Source organism: Argiope bruennichi, chromosome 2 (genome assembly GCF_947563725.1).
Source record: "Argiope bruennichi chromosome 2, qqArgBrue1.1, whole genome shotgun sequence".
Taxonomy (NCBI): domain Eukaryota; kingdom Metazoa; phylum Arthropoda; class Arachnida; order Araneae; family Araneidae; genus Argiope; species Argiope bruennichi.
In genome coordinates, this window is record NC_079152.1 from 44,128,197 (window position 1) to 44,145,273 (window position 17,077).

At 29.8% G+C, this 17,077-nt stretch overlaps 1 long non-coding RNA gene across 1 annotated transcript; it reads left to right on the top strand.

The window, feature by feature from the left end:
• Positions 1-521: 521 nt before the first annotated feature.
• On the top strand, positions 522-13,900 carry LOC129961741 (uncharacterized). The gene is made up of 3 exons (XR_008783820.1): positions 522-609; positions 3,737-3,821; positions 13,485-13,900. It is a non-coding gene; the product is annotated as an uncharacterized LOC129961741 (long non-coding RNA).
• The last annotated feature ends 3,177 nt before the right edge of the window (positions 13,901-17,077 follow it).

A 17,077-nucleotide genomic window follows, 5' to 3' on the forward strand; every position in this document is an offset into this window, starting at 1 on the left:
CTGGGTTTAATCAAGCTGTTTGTCGTTACCTTCTGTTTGACATAATCGGTATAATGGTCATATTTCTGTATTCATTGTAATAAGTTTAAACATTGATCCCAAATAGAGAATTTAACAAATAATAGACTCACTAGCATCCATATAAAGTCAATCTTTGATATCTCTACCCTAAGATAGATTACAGAATGAATATCGATAACTGTATCTAGCGTTTGAACTCTTGTTCAAGATATGGGAATGCACTATTCACCCTGCCAACTCAAACCTCAAAATACCTTTTCTAATCAGGAATTGATTTATTCCTAAGGCATATCTAAATCCTTTATAGTAACAAAATCCTTTTATAGTTATTATTGCTTTATAGTAACAAACTATGTTATTATTATTTTAGAGTAACAAAAATCTGTTTTTATGTCTTAACAAACCTACCCGCACGAGATTTATCAAAATGCAATGTATGAAAGCAAAATGAAATGAAAAATTATCACCAATCAATAAAGAAAATAAAAACCAGAAAGGGTATTAGTATTTATGTTCGGTAGGATTTGATTTTTAAAGAATTTTACAACTGACGATCAGCCTCTATTCGCCAGCGAGATATTTTAAAAGGTAAAAACATCGGGGTTTTTTTTTTCTCCTATAGTCCTAAATAAAATACTCCTACTGCAATTAGGAAAAAAAATATAAGTTGATAAATAGTTACAATTTTAGACTCGTATTAATTTACAATGTTAAAAATTCCAGTTAAAATATTTTCTAAATTATTTCTAGATTTTTTTAGCTAAAATTTATTTTGCTATCCTTTCTAATAACTTATTAGTCATTCGTGTTCATAGTGTTCTGGAATTTTTGCATTTTCTTGTAAATTTTTGAAATTTCTAACCACGTTTGAAAACTGAAGAATAAAATATTTTATAAAATGGCTGATAATGCCACTTAAGCTATTCATTAACTAAACTATAAAAGTATCGTACATTAACGGATGAATAACTGGAAAATGAATTGTAATTGCTTATGTAGAAAAATATACTTTTAGAAAATAGTTTATATTATTATAATTAGTATTAGAAATTCTTACATTTGCATATATGTTATAAATACAAGAAATATTTCTGTCGTTTATGCCGATATGAAATTCACATTTTATGACATTGCGAATGGTAATTTTTTTTAATTAGTGTGACGGAGTAGTTTTGTTGAGTGAAATCATGTCCGTAATTATTTTACCAATGGTACTAAGCCACTTTCAAAGAATGTTTTTCAATACTTAAATAGATTGAACTAGCAATTTAGAAAAGCTCGAATTTGTTCAAAATATATATATTTCTTTAAGCTTTAGAGAAATTTATTTTTAATTTCCTTTTTATGTCATGGCTAGACATAATTCATAGCCATACTCTAATGATTTATTGAGGGACTGTATTTCAGATATAACCTCTCCAACTACCGATTTCATATCATCAAATAATTACAAGGTAAATGTGCTAAAAACCTAGCTATGTCCCGTCTTCGTCTCTAAAGTATGCTTCAAAACTGCGAAATCCACCCTTAAAGTCTTCGTGTTGCTTTCAAACCAACGATTTTTATATTCTGTTTTAGGATTTTTTGAGTTGTCACATTAAGTTATTACTTTAATGATAACTGATTACTATTTCTTCCTAATTTGTTTGGCTGCTGTTTAAATGTAAAAATAATGACCACCTTACATTAACTAAAAAGTAAACTAAATTGATTTTGCGGTAACTAGAATAGTTTGTCCAAAATGCTGTAAGTTATTAATATAAAAAATGGTGACACTTCATGCTGATTAACAATTTTTCCCATATTTTGGTTTTAACAGCGAGAGCATTCGTTCAGTTCATCGCCATTTATGATTACATACCAGGTAAATTGATGCTAAACATGTTTGGAATCGCCAATCATGCAAGTTTTTTCTTGTATTAAATGAATTTCATAAATGCAAATGTGAAATTGATGCGTTAGTCTTGTTAAAATTAAGAAATACAAATGTTATATAGATTAATAATGTTGTACCCAATCTTAATTCAAAATTTTTATGATTGATAAAGCTTGGCTTAAGAATCGGCAAATATTGCATTTAATTTGTCTGAATGGTTCAATTATTTTCATTTATTATTGAGAATGATTTCAAAGATATTTTTAAATGTAACTATTATGATGTGTTTGAATACTTTTTTCTAATTAGTCAGTCACCCCGTTACCACAGAACTCAGCAGTATATAAACAGGGATTATTTTGACTGGCTTTTATGCTCATTAACTATCCAAATTTTTCCATTTTAAATCAACGACCAACAAAAATTCAAAGCAAATTCAAACTGTTGGTAAAAGGAAAGAAATATTTCCAGCATTTCTTTTAATATTCTTAAATTTCCAGAGTACTTGTAATGTTTTGTTAAAATTATTATCCATAATGAGTCTTGCTCAGAGTTCAACACATTTTGTTAGATAGTGCTGGACTAAGCCTATTTCTCAGCACATGCATGTCTTTTCTTGCTTCGAATCTGTAGAAGTACTCAAGAAGTCTTCCATGCCTCGATATAATTTGCACTATCATCGGGTGAAATATCTTTTTTATAATTTTTGGTTCGAGATATGAATTTGTTATGCTTCCTTTGTGCAACATTATCCATCTATCCTGTTACTGCAGTCGCCTCTTAGTTTCCTTTTTAAACATTTGGAATGATTTTGGTACTACAATATTTATTTGGTCTTTCTCGACAGTCTTTTTAGATATCCATCTTCTGTCTCGTTTCCACATATTCCGATGCGAGCCAGTTTAACCTAATCTATTTCCCTTGAACCCCTTCCCATTCCCTTCTATTTCTCTTAGTTTTCTTTAATTTTCCTTTTTTTTGCGTTCGTGGATTATATTGCTTGCTGATATAACCAGAGAATGCAGAGCACCAATGCTAATCCTCCAGTTCTTCACAACAATCAATTACCATTTTTATTGCAAAGACTTCTTGGCTTGGTAATTTAAAACACGATTATAAATACGAATCTGTTTATCTATTTCTCTACTGTGGAAGTAAACTACCATTGCTGTACCTTTCCTTTATCAACTTTGTACCAGAGAATACTTCAATGATATTCATTCTTGGTCATTTTGTTTGAAAGATGAAAGTCACTCAATTCGTTGGATGGATTTCAATATTTTCGTGTACTATCTTTCTTCCTTATCAAATATTTTATCCCCAATTGTCTTTGAATACTGAAAATATTTTAATGTATTCAAGAAATTTCTCAGTGTTGAGAAAATTCTTGGAGAAATGGGCGATTTATAAAGTTGGAAGATGGTTAAACTTGGATATATGCCATCGCAAGTTTTTGGTGGTGAGATTTACATTATTTGGCATTCAAAAACAAGCCTTTAGTCTTGCGATTTCGAGTCTGAACATCTAAATATTCCAAAATAACAAATTCTCTTCTTTCTCAACATTCTGACTGAAAGTATGTAAACAGTTCCTATGTAGGTGATCAATTTGTTCTATTTACACTTAAAAGTATGATAGTTATCATTAGCAATGAATATCAATTAAATGTATCTTATATAGGGGCGTTTCCAGTTTGTAAAATATTATTAAAGAGTTATTCGATATTTGCTAATGAAGGTAAATGTTCTTAAAAATGCTTAATAATTGTAATTGATTTTATTATCTTTGAGTATTAAATTATTACCACTGAAACGCCTATATATTCAATTTATACTTTAGCTATCCCAATTCCTTGGCGCAAAGCAAAGAAAATCTGAAGAAAAATGGACGTCCAAATCGAAATGCAGGAAATGGGAGTAAATCAGTGAGTTTCTTATAAATCTGTTTCTTTTTCGTTGCTTCTTTAATTTTGTTAAAACTGTATTTCAAAAGTATAATCATAAATTGTATGGAGTCTATCGGGTACCTTTTTACGTTTCTTTAATGAAATTCTTTTTGAATAAGATCAGAAAAGAACAGATTTCGAATGCAAAAATATGCATAGGTCGATTTTCTTCATATAATCACAGTATTTGTGCATTTTTTACATTTTATAAAATTCTGTATTTGATAAAAGTTTAAAAGATGGTCATGGTGATATGAGAATATCTGTTCTTTCATGATTTATTTCTTGTAACAATTTCTATAGAACTATAAAGCAGCTTAAACCGTGTCTTGCAAATAAAATTACTCGATTAACAATATGCATTCTTTTTAAATCAAATTGTCGAGAACTAGTTGAATTTTTATCAAATTGCCTGTGTAGTTTGTATTTTTTTCTTTCAAATGATTGTATACTTTTGTATTGGGAAGCTTCAATAACCTTTTTTGAGATTTAAATATTTAGCGATACAAAAAAAATCTCCTCCTATGAGAATCGCCAAAGTGTTCCCTAAAAATAACGCATTTTATTTTCTGAATTTTTTCTGCAATTCATTGCTTGACAAAATTGTAATTTCTTCTTTTATTTAAAATCGTAACGTAATGTACAAAGAGATAAAATATTAGTTTTGAAAAATTAGAATTGTTTGAAATCTAATCGTAATTGTGGACTCGTACTCGAATGGTTTGAAATACGATTATTCTGAATCGTTTTGATTAAGAGAATTACAAAGATTTCGCAAACTCTTTGGATAATCATTTTGCTATTGGTTCCATTCTATGAATAGCGCAATTTTTAAATTGCTCTTTTTAGAATCCATTAACATAAACTGCAAATATCAATACATAATGGGATTTTGGCCAATGTTACAAGCTAGCCATCTGATAACTTTAGCAAGTTCAGACCACTCTTTGATATATTTTGAACCAATTATTGTATTATGAGACTGGAAAATCCATTTTGTTCTAAAAATCAGCAGTGAATAAATTAAAATTATCGAATATTTCAGGAAGATATATTTTTACTCTCCGTCTTTCTTTGCAAAAAGACCAGAGATATTTTACCTTTTAATGAGTTCCTACTTGCCTCCTATATAGAACCTCCAAAAATTTCCATTAAATCTTTTTCTGTTCTTAATATGGCAACAATCTTTAATCCATCTGAACCTTTTTGAATTTCTAAGTCACTTTTTCCCTTAGTTGACAGAGAAGTACGGCCTACTATTGATTCGTCCGCAACATGTGCTCTGTATATACCGAAAGCTTGTTACAAATGCATTTTATGTGGTTCCAATTTTTGATTTAGCTCTCAATTTCTTCAATGCTGTGCTCCAAGATTGTCGAACTCGTTTTACTATTCAAGAACTTGAATTTAGTTTTAAAGAATAAAAGATCCCGATAGAAATTCCAACAATGGATGCTGTAGGTCGGATACTTTTCATCTTAAAATTTGAATGGTCATGCATTTTTTTAAGCAGCTGGATGCTTTATGGCACTTTCCTATTGCTATTTTTAAATTTTGCAGTAGTGGATATTTTGGAATTTTTTCAGCATCATTGAAGGCTTAAATTTTACCAACTTGTCGTTCGGTATCCTTTCATTTATTTTATTTCTTTATACTAAGAATTGTCAACACTATAAATTGCTTATATCCAAAATGGCAATTTTGTATACAAATGAAAATTTAGCAAGCAAGTTCTAATTAAGTAGTCCAGAAAAATGCGGAAAATGTAGCATGAAATTAATCATTGAGAAATAGTCTTGCTTTCTTTTAAATTGCATTTTATTGTGCAACATTTTTTGTGAGAAATAAAGAAATGAACAGATGCTAATAGTAACAAATTTGTTTCTATCAAAAATGTCTTCTAATCAAACACAATACCACAATGTAGAATTTCACAAGTTTTATTTTTAATTGGTATTTATCTTTTGACACTCTTTGGAAAGAATGAAGAATAAGAAAATGATGGCAGCATTTTGTGATCAAAAAGAGCCAAATTCAATAAAACACAAAGCAGAATCGCATACTTTTGAAATTATAATTTTGTTCATTTAAACGTCTCGCTGGGATTTCAGAGTGCTAATATTTTAGTGTTTTCTAATTATTTAGCAGAGCAAAATTATGCTTAAATTATAAATATAACCGTAATTAGTAAGCGTAGACATTCTATTAATCTTAAATTTCTATATCAAAATACTTGTTTCCACTGTTGTCATGAATTGGGTTCATAGCATGATCGAAACTCGCCATTGAATTTTACCGTCATAATAGGATCCAATAAATCTATGCGTCTCAAAATTATCTTTAGATGCTTCGCAAAGAAATTACTCAAGACAAAAATTGTCAAATTTTGAACAGTTATAAAGTAAATGCTGGATGGAAAAATACATTATTAAATTTAATATTCAAAGGAAACCATTCTAAGACAGATTTAAGAAAAAAAATATGGCTAAAAACTCGTCGTTTTCGATTGACACTTGATGTATATTACGCTGATAGATTTAGATAAAAAGAAATGGTACACTTTTTTCAAAAGTCGTTGAGATTTATATAATTTGTAGAAAGAATGTGATAAACGAAATGCTGTGCTTTTTCACTTTAAGAGGTAATTTCGGATATCATGCTTAATGGGTTCAATTGGATTTCAGTCAGCAGAAAATTATAAATAAGCGTTTTATGTAAAATGATTATACTGACAACTATAAAAAAAATGTAATATATCAATGAAGCGAGGAATCTGAAAAAGATTTTAGTTCCTTGTTTTAATTATAAAAATTAATTGTACAGTAAAATATTGAAATTTAGCCGATATTTATTTCCAATTTTATCTCGAATCTGAATGTTTTTAGTTCAAGAAAAGGGCATCCTGGCCCCAAAAATGTGGAATTACTTCGGCGCCGATAAGAATTCACGCCGAAATAGTTGAGAATCCTTTAAAACAATAAACTGGAAATCCCTTGTTAACTGCTAATATTGTAGCCTTCAAATTGTAATGATTGTATTTTTTGTTGACTACCTATTGTTAAAAATCGGCAAAAGTAAATAGTTTCATTATTTAAATTTTCACGCTTTACGCAATATGGGAAAAATTCTTAACGTATCGTGACTTAAGGGAAATTAGAAGAAAAATTATACAACTCTGGAATCAAGAATGTAAATGTAATGATCAAATTATTGCTGATATATATGCAAAAAGTGGTTACGTCAAAAAAGTAAATATCGGAACTTTTAGATCTGTTTTGTAAAATTGTGCTATTCCTAAATGAAACGCAAACCTAGTTCGTGTTTAATAAAAACGAGATATTCATCTAATCCTATATAATTACTGAAGTATGAAAAAGTTAACTTAATTTGAAGTTATTCTTGGGCACGGTATATTTTAAGAACAATTTTTGTGAATTTTTTCAGATTGCTGCTTTTGATAATCCAATTATCCAGCCAGTTTGTTCAAGGTCATCGGGCTATATGTATCAAAATTCAAAATCGCGTTAATAGAAATATGGCGTAGTTCTTTTCCAATACCGATTACTCCTAAAACTGCCGAAAGAAAACAGTTCATCTATGCCATTTAAAGTTCAATCCTTTTTAAGTTTGAACCTTCTATGCCTTTCAAATTCTTGACATCAATAATTATCGGATGGCCACTAACAAAACGGCTCATTTTCATTGGCTGATTTTGAATGAATTCATTGGCAGTTTTCCATAGATTGTTATGCACCATGCATATGGTAAACCTCAAATTTTTCCCAAGAGTATTATCAGATATATCGGCCCATGTCTATTGTCTTTTATTGAAACTTTTCTGTAAAAGTAAATTTCTCTTATGAAATTCTCCAGTTATATTAATGTGAAATGGCAAATATTTCTGGATATGGTTACATATCTAACTCTATAGTATACATCAAATCTTTGTAGCTTATTTGATCATCAATCCAAATCTTTCCCGAATAGCCCGCCCAAAGCTATTTGCTATCGGGTAAAATATCTGCAGTTTTTTTATACTAATGGATTTGTTATGGTTTTTCTTATTTTATCACCATGTCCCGCTTTTAATTTCCAAATAGTAAATCTTTCTTACAATTTTCTTTTTAAACTTGGTACATTTTGTGAAAGAAATCTCATTATATATTTCAACTACAAATACTGTATCTAATTTTTAATTCCTTTTTTTTTGTCAAACTTTAATCTAATCGCATTTCATGCTTTTCAGTATGAATCGAATTTTAATTTTTGAAGCATAAAACTTTATATTCAATAAAAAAAATAATTATGGAATTGAATTTGGTTCAACTTGCTTCCTTTAAAACTTGTTATAAAACTCCAAACACATTTTATCTTGCCACTTTTGTTATAAATTCTGTAAATCATCACGTAAATGAAAATCGCCTTTATCCAAACTTTTCAACCTTGTTGCATTTTTCCAAACACTTTTACTTTCATAATAAACATCACATGGGAAAATCATGTTCACCTTTTAACAATTTCTATTGTACATAATAGTTTCTAATATTTAAATTGTTCTTGAGTGTTCTCCATCAGTGTTTCAACTGGATACTATTTTAATATTTTATGGCATGATTTCGCTTTCATATAATAAACACTAAGTAGTCAACCTGACCTAACCTAAACAAAATGGTCTCATAGATGGGAATTTCATTTTCCTACATTTAGTAATAAATATTTAAAGCCGTTTCCAGACTTCGAAACGTCAGTTTTTTGCCCTTTTTATATTTATACAGCTAATTTCGCGAAATCCCAAGCTCATGCAATCAGAGATCCTGCACAACTAACATAGTATGGTTGGAAAAAAATGCCTTATTTCTTCCAATGTGCTCGAAGTTTTGCTAATTTAAAATCATATGAAATACTTAAGATTTTCCCATTGATTTGTTTTTTAGACCATACATGCGAAACAGCCCTCGAAATGTTCCTCCAGATATCGTGCCACTGGAAATGGGACCGGACGTTATTCCTCCGCCAGCGCCACGCTATCCGAATCGGAGATACAAGGGTATCGTCAGTATCGGAATGGCGCTCATTGTTATAGTGATTTTACTTTGGTTGTTGTTATACAGACTACTTTACGATGAATAGGATGCAACAGCCTCTGCATTTAATCAAACAAGACCGAATTAATATGATCAAATGAAATTCGCCAGCTAGTATTTTCAGATTTAGAAATTGACATTACTACAGTAGGACCAAATAACTATTAATTTTACATATTTGTATATTTTTTCAAAACAATTTTAGCCTTGTAATTTTTGACTGATTTTTAAACACATTAAAAACTTATTTTTGTTCGATTTTGGTTCTTTTTTTTAATTATTCATGTGACAAATAGGAAGTTGAAGAAAATTTAAATGAAATAGTTGTTTTAACTGATACATTCTATGATGCGATCAATTCTTTATAAAAAAAAAAAAAAAAACGTTACTATCCTTCCGTTTTCTTTTTACGTAATTAAGAAGAGCACTACTTATTGATTACTTTTAATTCTTATCGCTCGTGCGTATAAAATTTCAACCCGGTGCCATTTCATTGTCTCCAATAAATGAGAAGAATAAGAAAATGCAAGATTATATAATTTCATTAAATACTTTCTGAGAATTATTAAAAGTGTGTAAATTTCAAATTTAATTTTGACTATCGAAGGAAATCATTCATATGAAATATTTGATTAAATCTATCGATTAAATAATTCTGAAGATAAAATAGTGTATTGTCATTGAGAGTGAACATATGTAGTTGTGAACATACTATTGGGATAATAACTCCATGAAAATTCAGTATTCTGGGTATATCGCTTTAGAAGACCAGAATTTAAAATTTTTTCAATTATATTAACTTTTTTAGATATCTCGCAAGAAAAATCTATGAAAAACTGAATGGCCAAATGAATTTAGCTACTAAAGAAAATATTGGTTGGAAGGTCAATAAAAAGTACGGCATTTAACATTCCAAGAATCAGACTTGAGAATATTTATGATCTACAAATTTCAAATTATGAATATTCTATTGATTTCAACGATTTAGGTGAAACAAAAAAGGATTTTGGTGAAGATGCATTTAATGAGGGTTTTTTTTAACCAAAGGTAGATTAGATGTGGATAATATGTTGAGAGAACGGCACAAATAAATTGTAATATTAGCTCACATTTTGTGATAAAAGGATACATTCAGATTGTTTGATTCAGAAGCACTGATGACAATTTTTGTCAATAAAATTAATTTTACTGATGGCTATAAAAATCCAATCTGTTCGTGAAAAGTCATGTCTGAGGGATCAAACATTTTCTTCTTATACTTAGGAACGATCGTGCAATGAAACAAGTTTAATTAAAATTTATTACCTCGTTTTATCTGAAATTTAATGTCCTTCATTTGCAAGAGGAAATAATAGGACAACTCGATATCACGCATTGAAGTCAAATTCTTAAATTCGTTTTTACGTAATACTCAAATTTCTCTTCACCTTTTGTTAACGTATTTTTTGTATAAGAATCGGGATGGGAAATTCGATTACTTAAACTTCAATATTTTGCATAGTATTGAGAAATATTTCTTTAAGGTGGCGCAATTCCACCTAGAGCCGATAGTACAGTAGAAAAAGATTAAAAACTTACAAATTTCTGAAATCAAAGTCGTACGTTTTCAAGAATGTAAACATAATATACCTTCAGTATTTCACATACGTATATGCGAAAAATACGATTACATCAAGGAAATAAAATAAAGAGCGTTCGCATAAAATTCGCCTTATTACCCTGAATGAAAACTTAAGGTACCCGATTTGACAACTATGTTAATGTATATTTTTTAGATGGTATATTCAGTTAATACATTATAATTACTGAAATATTAACTTGTGTAGAAGCTAATCTCAAATAGGAAATGTTTAGAAATTATTTTTTGGATTTTTTTTAATTGATTTCTACTTTTGATCTATTTATCCTGTCAGTTGTTCAACTAGTTTCTCAAATTCAAAATCTCCTTAAAATGTTAGGCGCCACATCATTATTGACTAATATTGAACTCTGTTGGGACCGCGCAGTTACTGGTGATTGACGTTACACTTTGCGAAGCAGACCAGCAGATAGATGCCGGTGGCTGACAGTATAACATAAGATATAAAACAAATTAATTCCATTAATAAATTAATTTCTTCTATATTTTCCTTATGAAATTAACGAGTTCCATTAAAGCAAGTAAGCATCTTGTGCGTAAGATGAATGGAAGCAGTGAGAATATCTGTGGAGATTGTGTCAAGTGGAAAAGAAAGCAATATAGGCGTGTCGCGTTAGCGTGTTAATAGAGATATGGCGTATTAGCTCTTTGCACGTGGATGTCTCTCGCTCACCTTTCAAGACGGTGTATCATTTTGACATTTTATTTATTTTTCAATTTTTATAGATAGACTCCGGCAGAATGGTAAAAAGATGTAGATAAATTTTTCAAAATAATTCGACTTAAAACAATTATGTACATTAATTTTTCAGAGCAATAAACAAATCTTTGTATAGGTTGAATACTTATGCATCGAATTTCTTTTTTGAATGCAAAGGGTTAACTTGGCTATACAGACTATTTCTAAGACAATCAAAAGATAATAAATTATTGATGCTATTTAATCCAGCGGTAGTAGTAGTGGGCTCTTCACCTTTCTCTCAAACTCCGATAAAGATGTAATCCTAGAGAATACCTTGAAAGTCATTAGCTTACAATAGTTACGAAATTTTAATCTTTGACGTGGTTTTAGCATTTATTCTGATTCTATCCTGTGATCTTGGGCGATATCTTCGGTGATTAGTCCTTGGCATGCTGTTAATCGTATTTGAATATCAAATTTGTATTTTAGATACATATTTCTCAATCGATTGAAACTAAGATTTGACACAAATCTGTACTTGTCACAAAATTGCATACCAAATTTGAAATATCTAAGTCATTACGCATTTGAGTTATCGTGTTTACGTGTTTCTGAAAGTACAGATCGACACATGGTTACCCCCTAGGTGGAAATTTGACAGGCGTTTGCTCTGTTGATGTTAAATATGTATACCGAATTTTTACATAGCTCTCTTCATTTTATAGATACCGTATTAAATTATATTTGAACAGCCGGATAGACAGTCTTCCTTTGAAAGGTTTTCGTTCAGAATTTGATAAAATTTTCGGATTATCTTTGTAACAAATAGGACATTTTACAAACATGGATTATTCCGAACTGAGGAAGGTCCGTTTCGTAGATTCCTCAATTTAGTTTTTTGGCGATTTCTATACTTTCTCTATATTATGATGTATTTTTGCTTTATCTATACATTGAATGTTTTGGTGAGAGATCAGAAATTCAAAATCTCAGCTTCTTTGCATTATTTTGAACAACTGCACTGTCGTTTTGTTAGATATTGTCATTTTATTCATATGTCGAAAACGTTATGCTACTCTCTGTAAATATTTCAAGGTCATTATCAGATATATTGGGCAATATTGGTACTGACTGACATTTATCGCAACTTTACTGTAGATCTAAATAAAATTAACCCTATTTCTGCAGTATTTTGCTCAGTTGAAATTACATAAAAATATGGGATCTAGAGAAAAAAAATGTCAAGACCATCATATTCTTTTAACCCTTTTTATCTATCACTTTAGCCAACAAATCTGCGAATTGCTCGTGAGAATAAGTGTTTTCTATTTTTATTGAGTATGTTGCATCGGTTACTGCAATTTTAACATAATGCCTTTTTTTCTCTCGCAAGATAAATCCTACAAAATTTGCCAGAAATTTAGCACATTTGGTTACAGAAAAGTATAATAACTAATTTCAATTTGTATCAACTATGCATTTTATTCCTAAATTTCTAACTTTTTCTAGAGGAAAATCTAAATTTTATTTTACAATGTTCCCATCTAAGAATAAATGGTATTGTAATCTTGGATGCGTTGTCTTTATTCAATAAAAAAATAGTTTTAATTTAACTGGTTGTTTCCATTGAAAATTCGAAGCTGCTGTGACCTGGTGATAAGGTCTCGGTTTCGGAAGCGCAGGGATTGAGTTTCGAGCTCCGATTCCACAGAACCGTCGTGTAGGCGGGTTTAGTGCACCTGAAATCAATTGGGGCCAAACTTCTTCCCTCTGGTGTGATGTAGAAGCTTGGAGAGGGGTTGTCCGTTCATGCATCTTCCTCAAAATCTGACCATGGTTCAAAATTACGAAGCCCGTCCCAAGATAGCCCTAGAGTTGCTTTAAAACAGGACTTTAATATAACTAAACTAAACACTCCATTAAAAATTGTTCTAAAATTCCAAACATATTTTGTCTAACCAACTAACAATAAACTTTTTATTCATTAAAGAACTAAAGAATGTAAACTAATATTTGGTTATATTTGCTGCATCAAATTAATCCAAACTTTTAATCTTAATCTACATTTTCCAAAACAATTTCGCTTTTATCAAACTCGTATGCTAAAACACATTTAATGGTATATTTCAGGTAGAAAATGCTTGACTTTTGTCTCTTCTAATATATTTGAAGTTTTTACCAATTTAAAATCATTAAATACTTAATTTGAAATCTTTTCTCATTGATTTATTTTCTAGACCAAATGATCCCAACACCCCTCGAGTTATCCGTCCAGATATTGTGCCTCTTGAGACTGCACCAGACGTTATTCCTCATGAAAGGATACGACGCTATTGGTATCAGACATCCTGTTGTATTGTCATTATCGTAATAATAGTAATTATTTTACTGTTTTTATTTTGGCTGTGGACGAACAGAGTGCTTCTCAAACTTGATGCATCAGCAACAATCGATACTGTGTCTAATCGAACCATATCGAATAAACATGGTGAAGGCGGAATTCATTTTTAATTCATTTCAGAAACTGATATCACTAAAATATGCTGGTACTAAGTAATATTCATTTTTATATTTGTGGAGTATTTTTAAAACCAGTCTTGCCTGTGATTTTATACTGATTTTAAAACTATTAAAATCTTATTTTTGTTCTGTTTGTGTGACTCGATATTTTAATTTTTCATACGTGATGCAGGAAATTGGAGCGAGTTTAATTTAATAACTTATTTTATCTAATACACTTTATCATGTAATAATTTTTTTACAGAAAATATTGCTCTCGTTCTTTACATACACTTTTGGGATATGTATTAATTAATCCAATTTTTAAATCTTGCTATTCCTGTAATAATTAACTCATAGCAGTTGCATAGCTTTGCACTCCCAATAATGAGATGAATAGATGATACAGGTTTTGAAAAGATACTTTAATTTTTTTATCACTAATAAAAATATTTCCTACTTTTTTTCCATAATTATTAAATGTTTGAATCATGAATTTTTTTATATTAACTGTCCGATGATGCCATTCATACAGAATATATAAGGTTAAATCTATTAACTAATAATAGAATTCTGAATTTTAAAATGGTGCATTGTCATCGAGAGCTCTCACTTACAAAACATATCACAATGCTCACATGTCTGGAAGTGATTAAGAAATCAGTTACGAAATTTCACCTTTATTAACATGAAACCAATTAAACGTTTAGAAAATGAGTCGCAGTTCCTAATACTTGAAGAAAATCCTAGACAACACAACATATTTTAATGCAAAGTTGTTATAAGCTAAATTATTCAAATCAGTCGTATCAGATTGTTCTAAATATAATTAAAAATAAATTAGCAATTGAATGTTTGAGGGCTAGAAGTAATAACCTTTGAAAGTCTAAAGTCGGAGATGTAGGAATACCCCAAGCTTTTTCCAGCCCTTAGGGACTAGTTTCTGGGCTTGTCACATTATAAATCGTTTCTCTTATAACATTTCAACCTGAAAAACGCCTCGAATTTTTTGCACTTACTTCGGATAAATCTACTCGGGTTTATCTACTGACGGAAAATGTGGTTATTCGAATTGAAATCAGAAATGACAATTATAAAAACATTATTTAATGAGAAAAAAATTGGAAAATTCATTGCCTGATTCCTTGTTTATATTATTGAATTCATGATTAATTTATACGCCTACTGGTCGCTATGGTTGCGCCTGCTTTTATTTTTTCTGTTGTAAGCAAAATGCATATAATTTTACACTATGCAGTTTTTGATGTTGAACCTCTTAAAATACATTAGAACACAACTCGATTCTAATTAAATTAATAATAAAGAAATTGAATAACTGACACTCTTGTTACACCGTTTGGCATGAACATGTAAACCTAATATTTCGACGGTGAAAATAGAATTATTATAAATTGTGTTTAAATTTATTAATTAAAATTTGATTACATTAAGATTATGCAACAGCGTGTATGGAAGTTGTGTAAAAAGGCGCAAAGTGGGGACTTAATGGGGTGTAACCACATTTTAATATCGTCGATAACATCTAGTTGCTAGCGCCTAGGATTAAGTTATTATTTCAATTCTATCAATGGGATGGGGCTAATGTATAAGGACAAAATAAATATATATAGTTAGGATCTTAGACTTATGCTTGGAATCGGGAAAAAACAGTTTTGACGTAGGATTTTCCAACTTCTCTGTGCCCCTGCTTAGATTTGGTTATATTAACATTCCGCTTCTTAAATCGACACTTCTGCTATTTTGAAAGGTACCTCGTAATTTTGAACGATTTGTTGATGAGGCAATTCTAACTCTCTCACTCCGTCAATGGAAGGATGTTTGGTCCTGACGGTTTAACATGTGCCAGACCTGCTTACACGGTGCTTCTTCGGTGGTATTGGGTCTTGAAACTAAAACCCGAAGACCTTAACAGCAAGCTACCACGGCTCTTTTTTTTTTTTTTTTTTTTTTTTTTTTTTTTGCACGTTAAAATACGTTAAAAATTATTCCATCGATGTGACATGCAGAAACGAAATAATGGGATACCATCTTATATCAGACCATAGTTTCAAAATTATGGCATCGTCTCAAATAGTCTTCCTACTTATTCAAAATTGGACGTCAATCTAAACGCCAGAATACATGCACAGGATTTAAAAATATAAATTGTTTTTGAATAAAAATTCGGCTAAAAAATGTGGTGGCATATTTTTATAGGGTATTTGAAGCATAAAAACCGTAAAACTTCGAAATGTTCATATAAAGTTGACATCTTTCAAATACTCACTTACCTGAAGGTTTGAATTTTTTGCTTTAAAGCTTGCATAAGGAATTCAGAATCATTTTTCATTGCATTTTTGTGATTATCTTTTGACTGCGTTTCTTTGAAATTAGTGTAAAGACTTCGAAAAATATAATTCTTAAAAATTATTTGAAATAAAAGAATTTTGCATTATCTCAATTAATATATAGTTATTTATGTACATTTGTTAGCTAAATGTTTATAAACATGTAGTGAAAAAAGCATACTCGTGGTATTTAAGTGCAGAGATTTGATTGAATATTATTGATAGAAAAACTTTTTAAAAAAAATTGAGGACCTATTGTATTTTTAAATCTGAAGAGTTTAAGTGAAAAATGAACACATTTTTTTAATTATTTGAAACCGATTGCATCCATTTTATGATTTAAGCATTTTTTTTTTTAGTTTTTGCTTTCAAATAAAAATTAAATTGCAAATCTAATGTAGAAAAATCCAAATTTAGTTTTCATTTTGATATAAACCATATCTGCTGTTTTACAGTTAACATCTAATGACATATGCTATTTCATTCTAATAAAAATGTTCCAAACAAGTTGTAACATTGTTTATCAAAACTGTATTTTTTAAACAACATTAATTTGTTTCAGCACGAAACCAAGTTTAATGTACAAAATGTTGGAATATTATAATGCTCCAATATATAGTGAGAAATATTTTACCGATATTACTATATTCTTGTTTATCATGAATATTAAAATCCATAACAACTGAAGATTTCAGATAAATGAAGGCGAGAAGTTTTCGGCAATTTTGTTCCTAATTAAAAATGAAATTTTAATATTAAGCCTTAGCATCGTTGAATCTCAAGCCTATTATTTTTGACAAACATTCTTAGTCTTATCAGTAAAGGAACTTGGGTAGGAAATTTTATTGGCCCTCTACTTCAGTGTAGGTGTAATATTTGGTTAATCCCTCCCCCTTCGTATTCCATGTTTCTTCTCTACTTCAAGAGTTCTGAAGCAGTTCCACAGAGCTGAAGCAAAGCGGATTTTCCTCTAATATCGTTAA